The sequence below is a fragment of the Pipistrellus hanaki genome, assembly GCF_964339955.1.
Source record: "Pipistrellus hanaki genome assembly, chromosome: 2".
NCBI lineage: Eukaryota > Metazoa > Chordata > Mammalia > Chiroptera > Vespertilionidae > Pipistrellus > Pipistrellus hanaki.
In genome coordinates this window covers 62,366,611-62,371,825 of record NC_140504.1, presented here as the reverse complement: position 1 = coordinate 62,371,825, position 5,215 = coordinate 62,366,611, and the positions used below count along the sequence as shown (strand labels likewise).

The following is a 5,215-nucleotide window of genomic DNA, read 5'->3' as shown; positions in this document are numbered from 1 at the left end:
GTGTACAAGCCCACATTCTATTAGTTGTCAGAGTGATGTCAGCATCACACTTCATGTAGTTTCTGGGAAACTCCACAGCACACTTGTGAGAGAATGAGAGTGAAAAAGGCAAATAATGTGTTGGTGTGAGTGTGATATACTTCTGACTTTATGAACCTCTTGAATAGGTCTCATGCACAATACTGAAGACTGCTCATCACTCTCATATCATATGTATATGGGCTTCAAAATGGACTTCAATCCAAAGCTTCTGTGCAACCCATTCCCCCTGCTCCCCTGCCCAACAGAACCCAAACCTTCTTAGCAAAGCTCAAGCCTTCCAGTGGGTAGAGGGCTGGAATTGCAGGGGAAATGCTCACTCTTAGATTCCAGCTCACCCTGCTTCCTGCATCCTGAAATCACCTTGAGTATTGCATTCATCTTCTATGGGCCTTCGTTTTCTCACCCGTGAAACAGGGATACTTGGTTCAACAACACAATCAGAGTTGTTTCAAGGCCCAAAGGAAGAGCAGGAAGGCAGAGAACCAGCATTTGTTCAAGCCCTGTTATGTGCTGGCACTCAGCAGACACATAATCTCAATTATCCTCAAGCCCTCCTTGCTACAAAGGAAACTCCCCAATTCATGGCTAAGGAAACTGTTGCCCAGAGGAAACCTAGGGACTGGTGGTTTCAACATTCAGGAGCTTGACATTACTCTTTGAGTGAGGGTTACAGATCACTCCCTGCAGGACCCTTGCCTAAGTGAGAAGCCGAGTGAAGAGTTGACCAAACCTACTAGGCTTGATTAAATTAACCAAGGAAGGGCTGAGCTTGATTGGCAGAAGCAGAGTGTGCAGGGGCCCAGCCTCAGGGCCTGATCAGAGAAGAAACCCTAGCCTACCCCCAAGGAACTCAATTCCTTGTCCATTAGGCACTCAGTTGCCCTCCACAGCCCCTCCAGGCCCTAGGGAGATGCTCTATAGGCCAGAGGCACTGTTGCAGAACCAGAGAAGGATGGCAGAAGCAGGTGTGTGCCTCCCTCCCTCCCCCAACCCCAGCATCCTAGAGGCAGGGCCAGCAGGGTTTGTGGTGGGACATTGTTGAGTTCTGGATCCCAACCAGCAGGACAGTTGGCAGATGACACAAAAGAATATCCCCAGGAATAACAACCCTGGAGAGTCCTAGTACCTGGCAGATATCAGAGAAGGCCCAGACAGGAGATGGGGCGATTCAGACCAAGGAATACTTGGATGGCCGCTGCCTGTGAGGGCCAGGATTGCCTGCCAATAGTACCCACACCCTAAGGGAGTTTATGCTGAAGGTCAGGCCAGAAGTGCCTTTGACCATGAAGGTAGATGAGGCCCAGGGCAGGCCAAATGAGGACTCAGGGAATCACAGCTGTGGCCCTAGCAGCACTGGCAGCTGATGCTGCTCTGTGGGGCCACAGCCATCCAAACCTGGGAAGGAGGTATCCCTTAGAGTCTAGGGACAGTAGGTTCTTGTTCCAGACTGAACTGGCCTGGTGGGTTTTAGTCAGAGCCTCAGTCACGGTGGTATGTCTTTGGCTGCAGGACCCAGCTCCTGGTCCTGGGTCAGCCCAAGTCTGCAACCTTGACCACTGTGTTCCCATCGGTGACTTGCATCCCAGCATGGTGTCAGTGGCCTGGAAGGCAAATGGCGACCCCGACACCAGAATGTGGAGACCAACAAGCTCTTGAAACAAAGCAACAAGTACATATCCAGCAGCTACCTGAGCCTGACATTTGACAAGTGGAAATCTAGCCACAGCTACAGCTGCCAGGTCATACACAAAGGGAGCACCGTGGAGAAGGCAGTGGCTCTGAAGATTGTTCTTAGGATCCTGAGTCCTCCCACTGTTGGGGGCCTTCCTCAGTCAGACACCCCTTTCTCCAGCTCCTCACTATTCCCCTAAGACCTCTACACAGATCTGCTTAGACTGGGCAGGTCTCACTCTCTCCCAGTTTCTACTTCTTCTTAATAAAGATTTAATCATTTATTTAAAAAAAAAATACTGAAAACTGCTCACTTAAAATATAGGCAAAGAAGACCACCTTATGAGATTTTGAGTCTTTCGTAAAGGAAGAACTCCTTACTAAACAGCTGTCTTTGAAGTGCCTAAACATTCCAGCCATGACTTTTCTGAGAATTCCTCTTAAACTGCCTAAGGTGGTAGGACTAAGCCTTTTTCAATCACTAATAATTGAAATTAAATTGGTTTATTAAATGGGTTATCAGTTACCTTGAAGGATATTGAGAGGTTTGGATTTAGGATAGGTAAGTTTTGATGGACAGGACTTGGGAGGGTCAAAGAGAAGGGAGAAAGGAGGAGGAAGGGATGACTCAGAGCTGGCAGACCCTGGATGTTTGTGGACCACCAGTCTTGCCCTCTGGCTCTTGTTCTCTCATTCCTGGGTCAGGCTCACCACATCCTCCTTTCTTATCTTATAGTGCTTTTTCTGAATTTCTGAATTGGAATGAAGCAGCTTAAGCTTTGTATATTTTAAGTCAGACTGGGGAAATTGTAATTATTTGAGTTACTTAGAATAATAACTTAATCACATAATTATCTTATTTGAAAAAATTCAGAAAAATTCCAGATTGGTGGTAAACCTATTCAGAAACAGAGGAAAGAAAAATAAATTTTTTGTGCTTAAATAAAATTAAAACTGAAAGTGAAGATTTCCAAGGGGGAGGAGGTAAAATAATGTATTAATTACCAAGTAGGAAACATTTCATATACACAGGTTCAAAGATTATGAACTCCATGTCACAACTGGGATTCGTTTGTCTTTGGATAAGATAGTTTTTCTTGGACCAACTTTCTTCTATTGTTATTCTTAACTTACCAGGAAAGAGATCTTTACTTTTTTAAAATAAAGCTTCCTAAGTTAATCCCGCACAACTGTAATGTTTTTTCAAAACATTCCAGATTTGACCTCAGTCTCCCCACTACAGTTGCTCAGGTTACTTGCACAAAGTCATTCAGAGCTATTACTAGATTTTAAGCAAGCCAACTATTTACAATCATCATATTCATTTGAGCCTTGTGAGGTTGGGAAGGTATTTAGGTTTCTCCCATTTTTGCAGATGTGAGAAACAAGGCTGACTTTTCTCAGGCTTCCTGCCAATGCCTTTCTCTGTCTCAATTATTCATCCTGTGACTTATCCCACATCCTACTTGTCAATATATGGTGTTTGATCTGACAATACACTCAGACTCCAACTCCTACTCCCAATTCTACCACCTGGCCTAAAGCATCATTATTTTTTCTCCTAGATTGTTGCTCTAGCTTTCTAATTAATTTCCCGCTTCTGCTTTCTCCCCCTTATGATCTATTTTAATACTGTTTTAAAATAGAATTGAAGACAAAAATTCTTCTGCATAAATTTCCAAGTTCTTCCCATCTTATTTAGAGTAGAAGCCGAAGTGTTTACACTGGCTCTGTGTCTACATGATTGGACGCCCTCACACTCTCAGAAATATTCTTTCTTGCTCTGCCAACCACTCTAGCCTCCTTGCTATCTCACCTACACACAGATATGCTTCCATCACAGGGCTTTCGCACTGACTCTTCTCTCTGTCTTTCTGCCTGGAATGAGTGTGTGTGTGTGTGTGTGTGTGTGTGTGTGTGTTTCAGATAGTCGAATAAACCCCCTCACCAGCAAACACTCCCGCCTTCTCTGGCTTCATTTTCTCCATTGCACCCACCACATCTACCATGTATACACTCTACTTTTTTATTTTATTACTTGCCTCCTTCCATTAAAGAGCAAGCTTCATGGGGGCAGAGTTGTGTGGTTTTTTTTAATCTTCACCTAAGGACATGCTTTTTGCTTTTTACTGATTTTAGAGAAAGGAAGTAAAAAAGAGAGAGAGAGAGAGAGAGAGAGAGAGAGAGAGAGAGAGAGAGAGAGAGAGGGAGAGAGAGAGAAAGAGAGAGACATTGATCAGCTGCCTCCTATACTGCCCCAACCAGAATCAAACCTGCAACCTGGGTATATATGTTCCTGACCAGGAATCGAACCGGTAACCTTTTGGTATATGGGATGATACTTCAACCAGCTAAGCCACACCTGCCTGGACAAGAGCAGGGATTATTTTTTATCTGTTTGCTAGCTTGCTTTTCCTGGATGCCAAATACAAGCGGTCAATACATGTTTCTTGAACAAGTTTACTCTATGCTAATACATTATGAGAGGAAGGAGTACAGACACCTTTGTAATGGAACACTCTTCCTGCCTATGGAAAAGTGTGATTGAACTAGAGAGGAGGAAGGGACTTTTAGAATTGGTGGTCATGAGGTTTAAAAGAAGCATAATGAATTTAGAGCCAAAAGAATGAAGTTTGATTTCCGTTCCTGACATTTTGTAATGTCTGATCAGTTACTTCATCTCACTGAATTTGCATTTTCTTAATTATAAATTGGGTATGCACCAAGTCTGTCTTACTGAGAGGCTGTAAGGCTCAAGTGCAATGTGTTCTCTATGATCCCCAAACTCCCGCTGACATAGCACAGGGCTCATATCCTTCATTGCTTTCCAATTCCTTCTCACCCTCACAGTCAGCCTCACCCTTGTCCAGACATGGACGTTAGACGTGGGCTGAAGAGGAGGTAGGAGTGCTGGCAGTGAGAGCTACCTTTGGCTGAGTAGAGAGACAACCTGCTGGGCCTGTGGCCCAGTACACCATCCAGAATGATTTGGCCTTTCTTTTCCCTCTGGATAAGACAAAAGAAATAAAAGTTAACGTTCTTGCTATTTAGCATTTGGCTTTCTGAATAAGGTTTTGCCATCTTGCCCCGGAGTATAAACAGCCATAACCTGCCATCAAAGATGGCAGAGGGCCCTCCAAAACACTTAAAGGGATGCCAAAATTGACTTCCCTGAATTCTCTCCTTAGCTTAGAGTTATACTGCTTTACCAGACCTGATGATATGTCATGCTATTAAAACCGTGCCAGAACTTGAAAAACTCCAGAGAACACAACAGATGCTTTGATGCTTTCAACTAAAAGGAAAAAAAAAAAAAAAAAAAAAAAAAAAAAATTAGTCCTGATAGTGAAAAATTCAACTCAAAAAGTTGGAACTCAAAAGGAAGTTATGTTTTTCTGGAAGTTGCTTTCACTTTTTAGTCCAACAGCAGAAAGGCACTGAAGCCCAGCTGCTCAGATGATGCACTTGAGATACCACATGATTCTGTATCTGCTGTTTAGTC

At 43.7% G+C, this 5,215-nt stretch overlaps 1 protein-coding gene across 1 annotated transcript in view; it reads right to left on the bottom strand.

Moving 5' to 3' along the window:
• The window catches only part of LOC311617582 (histone-lysine N-methyltransferase SETMAR-like), a 485,271-nt gene that overhangs the window by 391,794 nt on the left and 88,262 nt on the right, over positions 1–5,215 (bottom strand). The gene's annotated exons all lie outside the window — the stretch shown is intronic.